The sequence below is a fragment of the Amphibalanus amphitrite genome, unplaced genomic scaffold (assembly GCF_019059575.1).
Source record: "Amphibalanus amphitrite isolate SeventyFive unplaced genomic scaffold, NRLGWU_Aamphi_draft 000110F_arrow, whole genome shotgun sequence".
NCBI classification, from domain to species: Eukaryota; Metazoa; Arthropoda; class Thecostraca; order Balanomorpha; family Balanidae; genus Amphibalanus; species Amphibalanus amphitrite.
In genome coordinates, this window is record NW_024881605.1 from 484,599 (window position 1) to 503,621 (window position 19,023).

The window sequence follows — 19,023 nt, forward strand, 5'->3', positions numbered from 1 at the left end:
GTAGTTTGTTGTCGACTTCTGTTTCCTTTGTGAATTGGATGGAGGGTCGGAGGCTGTTGAGGAGGTCTAGGAATGGTGTTATGTCCTCGCGATGGTCCCACAGGACGAATGTGTCGTCGACATATCGCAGCCACAGGGATGGTTTCAGTGGTGCTGTTTGTAAGGCCAGCTCTTCGAAGTTTTCCATGTAGATGTTGGCGATCACCGGTGACAGGGGTGATCCCATGGTCATTCCTTCAGTTTGTTGGTAGTAGTCATCGCCCAGTTGGAAGGCGGTGGTGGTGACACAGAATATCAGTAGTTCCATGATGTCATCAGTCGGGATTGTCGTTCTTTCGGGCAGTGTATCGTCGCTCTCCAGTCTTGTCCTCACTATGCTCAGAGCTTCGGTAGTGGGCACATTGGTGAAGACTCACCACATCGAAGTTTATCGTTTGCATGTTTGGCGAAGGTCGCATGGCCTGAACCAGTGAGACGAAGTGGGCTGAGTTCTTGACATATGTAGGTGTTTTGCCACTCAGTGGGTGGATGATCTTGACGAGGAACTGGCTCAGAGGATGGCAGGCTGAGCCACGGCAGCTTACTATTGGTCTTAGCGGCACATTGGTCTTGTGTACGTTTGGCAGTCCGTACATGTGTGGAAGTTTGCTGTGATGTTGGCTCAGCTTTCTGTACTGGGCGTCCGTGAGTTGTCCCTTGTCCTTGTTCTTCTTAAGGAGCTTTGTTAGTTTGCGTTCACAGGCCGGGGTTGGGTCTTTCTTCAGTTTGGTGTACGACCCATCTGTCACAATGCTGTTCATCTTGTGGTCGTATTCCTTCTTGTCCATGACAACGGTGGTGTTTCCTTTGTCTGCTGGAAGTATGATGATGCTGCCGTCTTGTTTGAGGTTGTTGATTGTTGCCAGTTCCTCTTTGGTGGTATTGGCCTTTGGCGGTTTGGCCCTTTCCAATGCATGCCTGACTTTCCAGCGTAGTTCTTCTGCATGTTCTCTGTTAATGTGGGATGTTGCTTCCTCGATTGGGGCCACGATGTCTATGTTGTTTATCCGCTTGGTGGATGTTGCGAAGTTGAGTCCCTTGTTGAGTATGGTCTCTTCAGATGCCGACAGTTGTCGCTTGCAGAGGTTCACTACAGCTCTTATGGGCTGTAACGGAGTCCTGGTATGTGCGATCTTCTTCAGTCTTTCTAGTTTAAGTAGCATGCTCCGACGACTTCAACCGCATCAAATCATCAGTCATCAGGTCACATACCATCGTGGACCATGCCACAAAGAAGCAGCATATGACAATAATTTATAAAAATTTCAATATTTGTAAAATCCGAGATAGCAATAGCACAGTCTACTCTAAGTCCTCTCATGCAAAGAAATAAGATCTAGCTTAAAAACTGAGCTCTTGGGAGCGATTGCCGTGGTTCATATTTTGCGTCGAAATCGGTTGAACATGACGTCACTCTGACGTCATTTCCGGCCGACCTATGGTAGCTACAAAGCTCATATTTCGACAAAGCGTCTCAAATTGATGGAGCCAAATGGGCTGTACGTTTAGCGTCGATACGTCAAGCGGTTTGGATGTTATTGCAGACAAACGGGAGGGTGGGGGGGGGGCTATGAATGCCCCCCCCCAGTGGGCCGCGGGTTAAAACGTCGCAACTTTGCAACACCCTCTCTCCCGGAGGAGCTTTCACAGAGATATAAAAATTGCAGGATGTAGTATAAATTAGGAGTCTTACAACTTGTATCACTCGGATTTTTCCTTAAGGTCAAATAAGGTCAGCTTTTTTCGTGACCTCACAATTATAAGGCAATGGGAAAAATGAAAACTGCTATTCTGGTGCCGGGAAGGACCTCCAACTATCTAAACCACACAGAATCGTGATTTCATGCACTCGTTGTAAGGTTCGATGCGTCACTTTTGGAATGTTGAACTTGCCTGACGTCATTTATGACGTCATTAGGCTAATATTGATTTTTCGTAAATGACTCCCGATGAAATTGATCCAGCGATTTAGGAAATCCACCAATGGACTCAGGGAGACTTGCGAATCGAAGGAGATGAGTCATGACCTCCTTCGACAAACTTCGTGACGTGTGGGCGCTAAGCTGACCGTGACCCGAGGTCAACACACTAAGGTGACGTCACCCAAAAAAGTATATAATTCGACGCGCCTGAGCGAGGCAAGCACGATGCTGCCAAAATCGCGGCTCGGCGGCCGTTTTTTGCGAAGTTATTCACCAAAAACGGAACCGTACCTTGGGGCACTTGACCTGGGCCTCGTTTCATAACAGGAATTACTTACGGCGTTCCGTCAATTATGCCAGATTTGGCGTATTTGATGCCAATTCGGTTTCATAAAGCCGGAGACCGGAGTAATTCACGCCATCGAAATTACGGAGCTTCATTTACGGCGAATGCTCGATTCCGGACCAATTGATGCCATTTGGGTTTCATAAAACGACGCGATTAACAACAAATATTTTATCATGTTCATGATATCAAAGGTGTAAACTACGCACAAAAATGTTGCGTGAATTTGAATTAATGAGAAGATTCGAAGCTAATTTTTAATATATTTTATAATGTTGAGCCCGGCGAGGAAGAAAGAACAGCCAAAATGAGAAAAGAAACTGCAAATCCTCTGTACCAGTCGCTTTTTGTGGCCACTATCGGAATTTTGTTTATTCGCCGCGCCGCGCCACTTTCGTAGTTAGGCACTTCTGCTTAGCTGGCTTTCTGCTGTTTTCAATATATTGATTTAATAAAGGATGGTCATCAATATCAATTTTGTTTTTTCATAAATAATTTTTAAGATTTAAATTCAACATAATTGTTTACGAGCGAGCGAGCGCAGCGAGCGAAGCGAGTCTTTTCAATATAACGGAAAAATCTCAGTATGAGCGGCCCGGCCCGGCCCGGCCTGTAACGCTTTTGAGAGGCTTATATCTCAGCAATCGCTGGACCGATTGGCCTGCGGTCTTTTTTGCTAGGTAGCCCCATCCCTTCTACCCCGTAATTGACTACTTTTGATACATCTCAGTGACCGTCGTGGCACGTGCCACGTGAAAAGTCAAGGGTGTTCAAGCTGTTTTGCAAAAGTAGTGATTTTGATAGGCCCATATCTCAGCAGCCGCTTGGGCGATTGTCTTGCGGTAATTTTTGCAGGGTAGCTGCATCCCTTCTACCAAAGGTCGGATACTCTTAATCTATGTGAGTGACCCCCAGTGCACGTGCAAAATACAACAATAAGAGGTGCCAAATTTGTTCCCATTGCAATAACTCGGTAATTACTGGGGCGATTTCGCTGAAACTTGGCATACAGGTAGGCACCCACCAGGCAATGCATTCCCATGTGTTGCGGTTAGGGTGCTACTGCACGTGCGCACGTGCAGGGGGCGCTCCCAGATCTCGAGAACGGCTGGGCCGATTGCGCTCAAATTTGGTACACGGTTGGGGACCAGTTAGTAGGGTGCCGTGCAAAAGTCAGTTTGGACAACGTTTGCACGTGCGCACGTGCAGAATGCAGCTTCCAGATATCAGGAACGGCTGGGCCGATTGCGTTCAAATTTGGCACACCGCTAGCGACCGGTTAGAAGGGTGCTTTGCACAAGCCCGTTGGATGTACCCTCTCGCCTTTCCGCACGTGCAGGGCTCACTATCTCGCTCGCTCGTTCTTCGCCCAAAAGGCGTTTTACTGGTTTATAATTTCTCGTAAAAAATAAGTGTTGACATGAACTTGTAATTTGTAGGACGCTTGATAAATTACGGCAACTACGCAAATGTGCTTAGTTACGGAGGTGTAAACAATTCTAGTAGTGGCTTTGTGAAACGGCTTTATTTGCGCTCCGTAGTTTGAAAGGGTGTGAATTACGGAAAGGTGTAAGTTACGGCAGAGCTTTATGAAACGAGGCCCTGATCTCAGAGGTCACCGGTTGACCGAGGACCTTAAAATTGGGTAGAAATCTCTTCGTCTCGTAACGGCGCACACGCTCGTTTTTTTTCTGCGACGCACTAGCTCCACCAGGGGCGAAACAGCGAAGGGGGTTCGTACCTGCCACCCCCTCCCCCTCGGCCGACGCGTATGGAGAAAGCCAATAGGTCCGGCGAGGGTGAAGGGAGAGGACATACCACTGCCTTTTGGCAACATAGCGATATCTCGGCCCCATGAAGCAAATTCGTTGAACGTCTTTCGATGGTTACAGTCCCGTTTCGAATGACATGTAGCTAGAACCAGTATGTAAAAAGAAGCTTATCGAATCATAATAAATAGAAGACGTGTACAGTGTGCAGATCACGGGCCATGTCGCAAGAGCATTAACAGTGAAAGGATAAATAGCAATCAGTGGCCACCATTGAAGAAGTGAAAATGACAACGAAACCCGGTGTTCCCAGGCGGTCACCCATCCAAACACTAACCGGGCCCGATGCTCCTTGACTTCAGTGATCGGACGGGAACTGATATTTTCAGCATGGTATGGTCGTTGCCGACGAGAGCCGTCCATCTTCAACTCCTTTATCTGTAACATAAAAGATGACGTCACAACTCTGGCACTGATAAGCCTCAAACACCACAGTAATTGCCTTTGGCCAAGCGGATGGCTTGAGTGATGGCGCTGCTCAGTCTCATTGCTTATGTGACCACCAAAAACACTGCCAAGTACCGATAGGCTACAACAAGCAAATGGCTCGCAAGCAATATGTAAAGGACGATGACACCAAACACATGAGTGAGAAGGGCAGCTGAAAATCGGCACAACTGAGAAATGACCCCCGTCAAATCTCGAGAGAAAAGCGGCACTTACACCCACGCCGGCCGGGGGGGGGGGGTGCCGCCCCCTATAATTTTTTTTTCGCGATAGCTCCGAACGCCACGGCGATACAGAGATGAAGCTTGGCATACCTGAATTTCGATTCAAGCCGGATCTTTTGACACCAACCGCAATTTTCAGGTCATGTCAGGTCACCGACCTATGACCACTGGCGGATCCAGGGCTTCAGCGCGGGGGGGCATTCCAGGTCACGGAGCCAAACCTAGGTACCCCCAAATCCTGTTTTCTCATCGGATTTAGGCCACTTATTTTTCGTCATAGTCGTCCTAACACGAGTTTTTTTCTAAAAAAAAAAAAACAGAAATGGTAGGACAACTGACCCCCATTTGCAGATCCAGGAGGAGGAGGAGGCTTTTGGGACAAATACCGGGCAGCGCCAGAAATCGACGAAAATTGGTGGGGCCGTTGGGGCCCTCAGAATGACTGGTGTATAGAGCCGACCCAGGGCCGCCGGTGTGGAACCTAGCGTGGGACCATCAAAGGTATCGGTGTGGGTTTCCCAGAGGCAGTGGTGTGGGGCCCTCAGAGGCACTGGTGCAGGAACCACAAAGGATCCGCTGTGGGCCCTCTAAGGTGCTGGTGTGAGGCCCTCACATGGACGCCGTTGTGGTGCCTCAGACACTGGTGTGGCGCTAAGCCCATACCATTCACAGATGGCTGTGTATGGGGCCCTTGGAGTTGTTGGTGCGAAATGCGAATGCTTAATAACCCAGTAGGACCTCTCAGAGACCGACAAAGGGCCCTCAGAGGCCGGTAACGGGCCGTATGATGCCAAAAATTAGCCTTCACAGGCCGGCAAGTGAAGGCCGGCAGTATCTTCAGGAGCCCTGTGGAGTTCTTAGAGATCGGCATGGTACTCTCAGACGCCGGTGGGGCCCTCAGAGTCACCGGTGTAGGACCTACAGAGTTACCGGTGGCTGGCTGCCAGAGGCACTGGTGTCGGGCCCCAGAGACGCCGGTGTGGAACCCTCAGAGTCGCCGATGTGGGGCCTCAGGAGACACTGGTGTCTCAGAGGTGGCGGTGTAGGGCCCTCAGACGTGTCTGTGTGGTGCCCTCACAGTCGCCGGTGAAGACTTTCAAAGGCATCGTTGTGGGAGTCCTCACTCCTCAGAGACACATGCATGGGGGCAAGGGGTCTTCAAGAGACCATCAAGGGCCAGCAGAGGCCTTCAGGAGCCCTGTGGGATCCTGGAGACTTGGCGTGGTACTCTCAGGCGTCACTGGGAGCCCTCAGAGTCACCAGTGCGGGGCCCACAGAGTTGCAGGTAGGTAGCCGTCAGATGCGCCTGCTTAAGACCTTCAGAGGCGCCAGTGTGGGGTCCTCAGAGCCGCCGCCGATGTAGGGCCTTAAGAAATATTGGTGTTAATCCCTCAGATTGGCGGTGTTGGGCCCTCAAAAGCGCCGGTGTGTGACCCTCACAGGCGCCGTTATGGGCCCTCAGAGACACTGGTGTGGAGCCGTTCCATGCGGTTATGGGCCAGGACCCTAATTAGAGCTGACGCTTAATAGGTCAGCAAGGTCACTCAGAGGCCAGCACAGGGCTCTCAGAGGCCGGAGTGGGGCCCTTATGGAGATGTATGATGTGTGGGGACTCAGGAGCCCGTGACTCCGTGAGGTGCTCTCACGAGTCCTGCGGGTCTTATCTCTGTCGAAATAAGGCACGCTTGGACCCTGAGCGGCCAATTTGCACTGCAGGACCTCTCGGGCCCATAGGGCATCATGCATCTAATGAGGCGGCACGCGGCCCTTGTGCCCCCCTCCCCCCCCCCCCGGTTACGCTGCACTAGCTGCGGCCATACAGGTAAATCATATTCTAACCGTCCCCGTCCCTATTCCCAAGCATAGGCGGCGGCCGATTCCTGGTTTGCGCAATATGAGTGCCATCGTTAGACAATACGGTCAAAAGGGTTGAAGCGGCATTACTCCCCTGTGGTAAGAACTAAGAAGCAACATATTTTTAGACAAAATAAAGCAATGATAACTAAATTGAGGTTACTAAAACGACTCTGATCACAAAAGTAGTTACTAGGAAGGCTTTCTAATCCATTTTTATTTAGTTCCTCGTTATAGGCGTAAGAAGTGTAAGTCTGAAAGGGGGGGGCATACTTGTTTTGAATGCCCTCCCCAGGCTCTTGACGGGGGGGGGCATATGCCCCTAATGCCCCCCTGGATCCGCCAGTGCCTATGACATCATAAGTGAACCTCTGCATGGTCTTAACCCTTGCCCCACTGGGGTCTGCGTATAACGCGCCCTACTGGTGGGGGGGGGGGGCTCTTCCATTCCATTCCAGAATGTTTATTGCACATCGACAACCTAGTAAAACGATCGGAAAAGAAAGATGAATAACAGAGATAAAGCAAAATACCTCTTGTAACATAATCAGATAGTCACCATAAACATTTATGTTTTATGTTTATTGTTATAAACATTTATGTGTTTGCTTACATTTATGTAAGCAACAAGAACATAGCCTTCAGATCAACGTCGAATATAACATAAACATACAACGTAATGACGGTAACGTAGCGTAGTGAAACAAAACTACCACTGCCGCCGCCACGACAGGCCACTGACCCAACCTATGCCGTCACTCAGCCCACCGGGGGCGCCGCCCACAAAACAGAATAAGGTAGGTAAATTAAAAGCTGTGCGAACGGAGCAAGAAATTTTGGAAATGCTGAGCCACCGCACGACAGTCCCCGTCGCCAAGATCGTCGCCATGCAAAAGAACACGTAATAACCATGAAGTTGACATTTGACCAAAATTTTCGGCAAAAATTTCCAACATGTCCCGATAAAGTTCCTCTCTCTCTGCAAATTATAGTTGGGATACGCGAGAATGAAATGATGAATATTTTCTGTTTCTAAGCCAAAAACACATTCAGGTGTATAGTGCCTTTGTATTTGAAATAAATGTGAATTTAGTTGTGACATTTGCATTCATAGCCTGGAATGGAAAATATTGCCCATTTTAGTGCCAATTTTTGCAATACGGAGTAGGCCCAGGCACCCTCAGTCGCCTCGAGAACTCTCGTTGAAAGGAACGAGGAGGAAGGGATCGGATGGTTTCGGAGAGCTGGTTCCAGGATTTGCCTGTTGAGAGGAAAAAGGACTTCTGGAAGGATGTGGTCCGGTTGGGAGACATGGTGTAAGTGTTGGAGTTGCGTAGTGTTCTGCCGGTGTTTTCTGCACGTGTTTCTGGCATTATCATCGTGACATAATATGGCGTTTGGTGTCTTGGATTAGTGAATCTATGATATAAAGTGAGTTTGTGTATTTGTCGTCTTACAGTCAGTTTCTCCCAGCCCAAGTCTTGTAGAAGTTTCTCGGTTGACGTCCTGAACATAGCCCCCGTCACAAGTCACCCTGTTCTGTTTTGTAGCGTGTCAAGTTCGGCAGCGTCTTGTATTTTTATGTGTCCGTCATATATTGCGTTACAGCAGTCAAAGTAAGGTCTTATATACGTCTTGTAAATTTGGTCCAGAATGGGCCTTGGTATAGTATGTAACGTGCAATGGAGTAGAGTGGACTGAGTGATTTGTGTAACTTGTTGCATATTGCATTGACGTGTTGGTGGAAGCGTAGGTCCTTAGAAATTGTTAAGCCAAGGGGAGTATGAGTTTCATGAATGGGTACGTTTTCGCCCTCGAAAGTGAGCTTTGGTGGTGTGTACTGATGTCTGTGTGAAAATGTTTGTTGGATGGTCTTCGTAGCGTTGAATGTAATTGCCCATTCTCGACGATATGTATTTGTGGATTTCGTTGAGGTCTTGTTGTAGTGATAGCTGTACGGCGTCAATGTCTGCTGTCGTGTGCGAGGCGTAGATAGATATGTCGTCAGCTAAAAGAGAATGTCATTCTTTATTCTGTAACGCAGATGCGCTACATTTTTATCATCCTTGATGCTGAATTGCAAGCTGTGCCACAAGCTAAGACACCGGCCACCCGCTCTCACCACAGCAGTCACCAGGAACTACAGCGACAATAGCAACGGCAGAAGCAGACTCCCGCCTGTCTAGTCGCGGGGCGCGACTATAAAAAAAGAGATCTGAAAATGTAACGCAGATGCGCCACATTTTTCTTTCTTCAATTTGAACAAGCAAGCTGTGCAACAAGCAAAAGTACAATCATTGACCAGATCGCAGGAAGGCCGACCGCGTGCCGGGGTTAACCGGGCGCCGGCGCACTCAGGCCTGCCCAAAAACAGCAGCTGCACCCGACTCGGATGAAAACAGGCCGAGGCTGGGACCGGGAACGCGGATGCCGATCTGCCATGTCGTTCGATGAATGGATAGCCGGGCTGTGCACGCAAACAAAGTCATTTGACCCCCTGACCGTCGACCCCAAGACCATCTGCGCGCACCGCACAGACACGGTCAGTCGGCTAAGTCGGCGGCGATACCCGTCTGCGTCGCAGACCGGCGTACACAAGGGGTGCAGCCGGCTTTGACAACAAGGCTCCGCTATGGACTACCACCCCCAATTCGTGAGAACCCGGATCCGAAGTCGACAAATAGCATGCCGGAAAGCACCACCTGCCAGTGGCGAGTCATTTATCAGTTGAACCTTTGGAAAACAGGACTTGGTCCCACGCTCGGCACCCCGATGGGGACATTTATCAAGCGGACAATTACTGACAGTAACCAAACGTACCAACGTTTTTTTTTTTTTGTATTGTCCTGTGTCGATTATTTCAATGGTTTCATTCAATTTCTATTTCTTTGCGTGCATTTCTGGTGAGGTAGGTGGAATTTAACGAGATATTGTGTGATATTGTTATTTTCGAAATGTAAGAATGGCCTGAAATACTGTGCAATGGCACAAAAACTCGCAATGCTTATGTCCCAATCATCCAAGCTCGTCCTACCATCCTCCCCAACCGAACACTCCTGTTGAAATAGCCACCAATCCTTAAGAAGACGGCCACCAGCTCTCGTCATAGAAGTCACCAATTGAAACACGACGAAACGGCACCAAATAGCACGGCAGAAGCGGGCCCTCAAACGCTTAGTCGCGGGGCGCGACTATAAAAAGAGGTCTGAAAATGTAACGCAGATGCGCTACATTTTTATCATCCTTGATGCTGAATTGCAAGCTGTGCCACAAGCTGAAACACGGCCATCTGCGAGCGCCGCACAGACACGGTCAGCCGGCTAAATCGGCTGTGATACCCTCTCTCTGTCCCAGCTGGCGTCCACACAAACGGCGCAGCCCGCTTTGACAAACAGGGGTCCCCTATAGATGACCACCCCACTTCATGAGAAACCGGACCTGAAGTCAACAGATAGCATACCGAAACGCGCCATTCTGCCGGTCTTGAACCATTAATCAGTTTAACCTTTGGAAAACAAGACAATGTCCCACGCTCGGCACCCCGCCAGAAGAGAAGAACAAGGAGAGGGGAGTGCAGACCGGCCCTGATTTGAACCAAAACAAGAAAGGGGAGCGGGGACCGACCCGGTTTGTACGAAAACAGGATGAAATGGAACTCGGTCGCCAACGACAAAATATAGGACATCTGGCCGGAGCTGACTTCAAAACAAGGGGAGCGGAGGGCCAGGCCCGCCACCTGGCGCCTCAGGCGCCGTGAGCGCCGGCGGCGAATTCCACCCGATCGCTGCGTGAAAGTGTGCGACTGCCATGGCCGGAGGGGATGCCGAATTTTGTCAGCAAATCACGAATGTTTGAGGGCGGAGCCGAGTGCAGCTTTTGAGAATGGAGGACGAAGATTGGACAAGGAGATGCTGCCCGGCCCTCCGAAGTATGACGTCATCAGAAGTATAAGTTGATGAAACGGAACTGAAAGCGCTCTCTCTGGCTCTCTCTCGGACGACGCATTCCGCGCCTCTCGCACTCTCTCGGTCCACGTCTCTCGTCTGACATCGCGGACAGCCCACGAGACACCAGCGGCTGGCATCACGGCGCCGGCGGCGGCTCTGGCCGCCGGGCCGGGCGCTGGACGGACACGACCATCATGTCAGCGACTCCATCTCAAGTAAGGTCACGCGGTGAACACGGGTGCGCACCTAGTCCCTAAATCCTTCAAGTACCCCCCCCCCCTCGTTACTGCTATGTGAGCCACATTATATTCCCCTTTTTAGGTGTCGTCCGCAATATTTTAGGCCATTCAGTTTAGGTAGTCCAATTTATTCTTGGGACTTTCAATCTAGGTAGCTTAACCCGCGCACCGACGGGGGGGCGGATATCCGCCCCCCCCCCCTGAGATTTTTCGCGAATAGCGGGAAAACCGCGGCGTGTAGCGCCGCGAAATTTGGTACGACTATTCCCTCATCAATTTTACACATGGTGTGCAAGTTTGAACCTCCTACCTTTTAAGGTCAGGTCACCAGGTCACTTTGAATGACCCAACCTCAAGTCACTTTTTTGCAACTTTGTCACCGTGCCAGAGCTACAGTAGATGTTGGAGGCCTTTGAAAGTCGCAGGATGTTATAAGGTCATTAGTAGCTACAATTTGTATATCTCGGAATTTTGATATCGGTGACCTAAGGTCAGGTCAATTTCGCGACCTCCCCATTATAAGTCAATGGGGGAAAACTCAACTCCCTATTTTTACCACTAAAACGGGTCGGAATGGCCCCATATACCATACATGACTTCATATACGATCAACCTTCACTACCTTGAGGTCTGTTTTGCTGTTGGGCAGCTGTGAGGTCATGTGACGTCATCAAAGGTCACAAAAGGTTTTTGGCCAATAACTCCGTACAGGAACAAGATACAGCCGCGTGGATGGTCTCATTGTGTTCAGCTCGTCAAGACGCATCGAATGATATACATGATGACCTCGAGGTCACGTGACCTGAGGTCAACCTTTGACCTTGACCTTTCGAGGTCAACATATATATCATTCGATGCGGATTGACGAGAGGATCACGATGATGCCCTTAGTTTGCTCCTATCTTGACTAATTCGAAAGTTATTCGAGAAAAACTCTCCACATCTAGCGCCGCCATTTTGAATTTTTCGACCCCTGTGACGTCATCTTTGACCTGACCTGAAAATGACCTTTGTAAAAATTGTAGATCTTGACCGTGCGTATCCGATGCCGTTTACCGCTTGTCGCTATCTTGCTTCGTTCTCGAGATCTCAGGGGGGGCGGTCATCCGCCCCCCCCCCGTCGGTGCGAAGTTGGCGCAGACCCCCGTCGGTGCGCGGGTTAAGTTCACTATTCGATTTCGGTCAATTATGTAACTGTGGGCGTGGTGCGAGACGCGTGCCGACGTGGACCCTCGTCCGGCGCCCCATGGTGATAAAGGCGGACGGAGGGGATTATACACCGTGGGGAGTCTGGAAAGGGACGGGCGACTGTGCACCGCACCGCGCGGCTTGTGGGGCTCAGTTGATGGGCGGCCTGGGCCCAGAATGTTTCCTTTAAATTTGACGTGTAAGGGAATTTAAGGTGTTGCGTCGGAGTATGTAAATAAATGGGACTTGTGTAAATATTGAAATACGAGTGTGAGTATAGTGCTGAAGGGCAGGGATCGGAGGATGGAGCGTAAAAGGCCATATGCCAACCCACAGTCGGGAAAGAGGTCATTTCCAAGGTGTCTGGCCAGAGTAATTTACAACAATCAGTTCTCTCTATCTGTTTGATTTTACACAGTGCACAAAGGGATTATACAGGGAGCACACACAGAACTCTCAGGACCTCCCTACCTGACCCTATGCTGGGGAGTGCTCTGGCTGTTATTATCCTATTCCTACCGTACCACTGTCCTGTTTCCATAAATATTACGCGTCAGCGGAATTCCTGGCGCTCCAATTTATCCGACGGTCCGACTACAAGCAGCACGCACAGAACACGCAAGACCTCCTCAACTTACCTATGCTGGAGAGTGCTCTGGCTGTTATTATCCTATTCCTACCGTACCACTGTCATGTTTCCATAAATATTACGCGTCAGCAGAATTCCTGGCGCTCCACTTTATCCGATGGTCCGATTTCAAGCAGCACGTACAGAACACGCAGGACCTCCTTACCTTACCCTTTGCTGGAGAGTGCTCTGGCTGATATTATCCTATTCCTACCGTACCACTGTCCTGTTTCCATAAATATTACGCGTCAGCGGAATTCCTGGCGCTCCACTTTATCCGATGGTCCGACTACAAGTAGCACGCACAGAACACGCAGGACCTCCTTACCTTACCCTATGCTGGAGAGTGCTCTGGCTGTTATTATCCTATTCCTACCGTACCACTGTCCTGTTTCCATACATATTACGCGTCAGCGGAATTCCTGGCGCTCCACTTTATCCGATGGTCCGACTACAAGCAGCACGCACAGAACACGCAGGACCTCCTTACCTTACCCTATGCTGGAGACTGCTCTGGCTGTTATTATCCTATTCCTACCGTACCACCGTCCGGTTTCCATCAATATATAATGCGTCAGCGGAACTCCTGGCGCCCCACTCTATCCAACGGTCCGAATACAAGGAGCATACATAGACTTTGCCGCACACGAAATATATGTAACTGTACCCCACATGGACACTGCAAGGGACGGAGCCGGGGAGATAGATGATGCACGTTACGCCCCTGTGCGTGGAGAATCCACCGACGCGGCCACGGGTTAGGAGGGAGATGAGAAGCGAGTGAAATGGAAGAAGACTGTTGTACACGTAGAGGAATCGGATTTCCTGAATGAAGCCCAGTTCGGATAGACCCCACTTGATAGTAGGCCTCGCTTGAGTAAGCCCTGGATACGTGCAATAAGTCGCGAAATTAAGCGTAAGAATGAAGGCGAATCGGACGCTGACCGTCGAGGGTGGAGTCAAGGCATGCTACCCGATCAGCATCGAGTCCTAGCTTGGAAGGGGACCACGGGCTGTAGTCTGCCTAACCTTCGGCTAGCGGGACGCGGGACCAGTGCACAGTGGGGATTTTTCCGATCTAGCGCCTATTAATTCAAAAAATCTTTTTTGGGTTTTTTGTTTATTTTATGTGTCAGTGGGGCTAAGAAATGTCTGAATTTTTCATATATGGCATTGTTTTATCTGTATGTCCACAGCAAGACTAGGAAAAATGCGCCCAAAGTTCACACTCATGCGTGATTACTCAATGGGCTCAGTAAGGACCTAAAGTATGGCTCAATTTCATTGTCCTGTCCTGTTGGTTTTATTCTTGCGAGTTCTTAAAGTTGCATATCTTCTGAAAGGCACCTATATTAGGAATGGAATGGCAAACAGAAAGTATGCCACAACCTTACTAAGGTCACAAAAATGCCATTTACAAAAAAAAACCCTTACAGACACCATATTGAAGGAATGGTATTCTAGATAAATGTAGGAAATCAACAATGTTTTCCACACTTTTCCACTCCGAAACATATCCTATCGAATTCGCCACTTTCTCCTGCACAAGACAACGCCTAGTTTGGCTGCCGGAACTTGCCTGAACACGGAATATTCGCATTAGAGTATCTTAATACCCCACTCTAGGAGCGCTAGGGCAAACAGCACGATATAGGTATATTCCAGACATGGGCGAATAATTTTACTTCCTGACTTATATGATGCATATTTTCTGAGACACATTCATGAGTAATAGGATGACAGGCGTAAATTATACATACCGCAACCTTATTAACCCTAGCACTAGTGGGGAGGGGGAGGGGGAAGGGGTCGGATAAACCCCATGGTTTTCCGCAAATCACTCGCGCAAAAAGCAGCCGATCGCGGCGAAACTTTCGTTGACCTCGAGATCATCAATTTTACATCTAACCTAAAAATTTCATGACTCTGACCCAACTGACCTTTGACCTGTGGCATATTTCTCGAGACCATGTTTGGCCGGAATCGCGATTCGGCGTATGCCAGCTCACATTATCCGCGGTTTCCAGTCTTTTTGTGGTTTTAAACGTTCAAATATGTGAAATGATGCTGGTGCCATGCATTATGGTGGGTGTCAAGGTCACGTGAAGGTCAGGTCAAGGTCATTGACCTTTGATGACCTTGGTTCACTTTTTCGAGTTTTACTTGCTTCTAGGGTAGTTTTTGGTGTTGATTTCGAATTTAGCAACCATTTGAATATTTACGAAGTAGTTCTGGTGCCTTCGTACCATGTTACGAAGCTGTCAGTAGTAGGTGACACCTATTATGGATGGCCGGCAGGACGTCTACTGGCTGACCTGACCTGACCCGACCTGGCTTAAATGCATGAAGACATCGTCTGTGATCAAAACTAACATGAAATTCGTGATCAACACCCCAAAATACCCCGTAACATCCTAACTTTACGAAGTTCCAAGAGGTCTCGATTTTCCATCTTTAGTTGGGTCATTGACTTGACTTGGAAAGTCAACTAATGACCTTGGACTTTGAAATTGGATATATTCGGCCTCATCTCGTCATAGACAGCACGCTTGATTTTTCCGCGAAGCTCTAGCTTGATCAGGGGCCAAACGGCTGAGCCGGGGGTCCAATTGACCCCCCTATACTATGTTGATTATGCACATTTACAGGTAACACTCTCACCAGAACACACCAGCCAACATCTGTGCACAATCTGGCTACAATACTACCTATGGTTTGCCCTCTACGAATAAATACGTGCTAGATCGGGAAAATCCCCACTGTGCAGTGGCTCGATTGTCCCGGCCCAGGGAGCCGTAGCCCTGGGTGATGATGAGATCACGCGGGCCGTCGCCCGGGATGTGCATTGGCGGGTGGGCCGCCGCGAGATGGTAGTTCCGTCTCGGATTGACAGCCTCGGAGGCTGGGCAGATTTTAGGCAGCCGGGTTGGCCCGAAACCCCTGAACTATGGCTGGAGCGAGATGCGGCCATTAGTGTCACGGATGGACCCAGCTCGGTTTCAGCATTAGTGTCACGGATGGACCCAGCTCGGTTTCAAAACGATAGGTAGGTCCGCTATCGGTCCCTCAATGGATCGGCGCAGAACATCATTTGAAGAAGACATAGATAGTTTCGGAGGTGTTTAGGACCCCGGGTGTCTTAGCGAGGGAATCGTATGCCGCCGGAAGAGTAATGCCCCGCGAAGAAACGAATAATGCCGCAGGACGGGGGTGAACCTTAGATACCGAGCATTCGGTCGGGTGATCGCAGTCAGACGGTGTTGGCCACCCGCAGTCAGCCGAGTAGCTCCGGCCATGCTTTTTTTTGTTAGGCCTGTGACGACAGTTTAACTACTAGCCACGGATATATAGGGCTCTGGGCACCTATGTGCTGGTAGCCGATGATGTGTGCCGAGTGCAGGATGTCCCCGAGTGGACTTGGGTGCGTGAAGGACGCGTGTCGTTCCTGTAAGTTAGCCGACGCAGGCTACCCTATTTAGGTCGCCGGGTTGGCCCGAAAACCCTGAACTATGGCTGGTGCGAGATGCGGTCATTAGTATCACGGACGGACCTTAGTAACCCAGCCCGTTTTTTTTTTCAAATTTTAGATACGCCACCGCGGAAAACCCGGGCTACTGAGTGTCCTGCGAGCTCTAGCTCCGGGACCGCGGACCGGAGTATGTTTAAGATGCTGACTGACCACTGGCAGCAGACGGTAGGTCCACACGTGAGTGGCAATAAGACAAGGGCTGCTTACGTTGTTACAAAGGTTTACCGGCCCTTGCTGTAAGTCCATGGTTCGCTTAATGACCTGCGTGCGTGTGCGTTTTTTTTGTGTAGGCATTTTGGTATGGTCTTAGACCCGCTATAAGTCGCGTAATTCAAGGGCGGAGTGCCGAAATCTGTGGTGGGTCGTGTATTCTATTCGTGTAGCATGAGCATTATGAAACGTTTGTCAGATGTACGGAGCATCGTGGTTATGAAGGGATAACGGTTAATGAAATCCAAGGCCAATGACTTAATTACGACTTGCGCACGCCTTAGCACCACCGGGGGAAGTTAGGCAAAGAGGGAGGGATCAGAGATGGTTAACTCTGACAATTTATAAGGTATGGCTGGGTGTATGACAGAAATGAGAGGGGACGGGCAAATGAACGTATGATTGGCATGTATATCCGGTGGGAGATAACCCTCAGCTAGGACGGGTGTTGTTGTTTGAGAGTGGGACCTTTTGTTAAGTAGAGTTGGGTTCGTATTCCAATGTGATCAAGGAAAATGGGTTGTTACTTGTTTCTCCTCCCAATCCTTAACCCTGGCCTATGTGTTTCCGATGATTGATCGCCCCGGAGAATGTAGAGACAGAGTCGGGACGAGTTCGCGAGGGGCTGGATACAGAGAAGGGCTCCTAGGAGCGCACCGACGGAGCTATCTCTCTAAGAAAGACACTGCCCGGTTAGCCCCGCAACGCCGCGAAACCCCGCTACAATTCGTCTTGAAAGTCCGTCGGATACCTACTGTTAACGCCAGACCCCTTGAGACCCTAATTTTTCGCGATTATTTGTAAATGCATGGAAGAATTTCAACCAAGCTCAGGACATGGCCGTTTCAAGACCTGCCGAAGCTTTTACAATTTAGATATTTTGTGGCCATTTCAATATTTCAGGCACTTCTCGTTGACTCGTAATGTTAAATTTCGAGCAAGATTTTCACCCGGCGTGTAGAGGCTATCACCAGTCAGTCTGTGATACGTTATGACGTCACAGCTAAGCCCCGCCTCTGTGGTCTTGGCCTGCGGCGGTTTCGGGCCGGCGCGCGGTCACTCGCGCTGTGGCGGGGAGCGGGGACGGTCGGGCGGTGCCGAAAGCCGGCGGAGTTGTGCGTAACGTCTTGTCTGACAGTGCCCAAAGAGCGACATGATGACTGAGGAGCCATAAATGCTCAATGCGCATTGCTTGTACAATGCTGATATGTTCGCTGGTATTTGTTTTATTTTTATAGGCTGCAAATGACGGCAGATGGCATATAACTGACATAAGGTTAGGAAATATTCTTCTGTATTTAAAGCCTATGGCGTTGCAGATAATGCGATAATGGGATGTCGGATGTCATCAAGTAGCTCCTGATTTGTACATCGCTATGCACCCATCGACCAGCGCAATAATTAGCTAATTGCCTTCGCTTCACATCATAAGGCTCGCTCGTATTTCACCAAACAGATATCCTACATCGAAAATCGTATTTGTTAAGAATCGTTAACGTTTGTTCAAAACATGTGTGAGTAGTAGATTGAGGAGTGATGGTCCTCTTGGTCCCATATACAAGAGTCAACAAGAGCCTAACATTTACTTGACCGTCTGCTGCAATTGATTCATAGCACGTGAAACGTCAGCGAAATTCATAGTCCTTTACAGATGGCAGGGGTGTCGTTTGTACAGAGGTCGCTGATGGGCACGGGTCAATGCCGCAGTCGTGGGCGGAGCCTATGTCATATGACGTATGAAAGCCTCTTTCCAGGATGGAAAAACAGTTAACATTACGAGTCAATGACAAGTGCCACAAATATTTAAGTGACGACAAAATGTATTTGAAGAAAAGTTTCGGTAGGTCTTGAAACAGCTATTTCCTAAATATGGTTGAAATTACTCCACGTATTTAAAAATAATCGCGAAAAATTAGGGTCTCAAGGGGTCTGGCGTTAACAGTAAGTACCAGCAAAGGCCCGAGTACGGATCCCTGCGGGCAGCCCGCATTTATTGTTTTAGTGGCCGAGAAGGTGCTGCTGATCCGTACTCGGTGTGTCATGTCACAAAGATATGATTTTAACAGTCGAAAAGTGAGTCAGTAAATCCGAAGTCGTGCTTACTCTTGTACAACAGTCCGTCATGCCAGATCTTGTCAAAGTATTTAGAAATGTCGAGGTAAGTAGCAGTAAAGTCTCGTCCCATGTCCAGTCTCGTGTGATGGAGCTGCTCAGTCTCGTTGCTTATGTGACCATCAAAACACTGCCAAGTACCGATAGGCTACAACAATAAAATGGCTCACAAGCATTATGTAAAGCACGATGACACCAAACACATCAGTGAGAAGGGCAGCTGAAAATTAGCACAACTGAGAGATGACCCCCGTCAAATCTCGAGACAGAAACGGCACTTTCAGGGACAAGACATACCACTGCCATTCGGCGACATAGCGCGATCTGAGCCCCCCCCCCCCCCCCCCGACACAAATTGGTTGAACGTCTTTCGATGGTTTCAGTCCCGTTTCGAATGACATGTAGCTAGAACCAGTATGTAAAAAGAAGCTTATCGAATCCTAATAAATAGAAGACGTGTACAGTGTGCAGGGCACGGGCCATGTCGCAAGAGCATTAACAGTGAGGGG

The 19,023-nt window shown here is 49.3% G+C and overlaps 1 pseudogene; it reads right to left on the reverse strand.

The window, feature by feature from the left end:
- Nucleotides 1–4,364: 4,364 nt before the first annotated feature.
- Nucleotides 4,365–4,483, reverse strand: LOC122380972 (annotated as a pseudogene).
- Nucleotides 4,484–19,023: the final 14,540 nt, after the last annotated feature.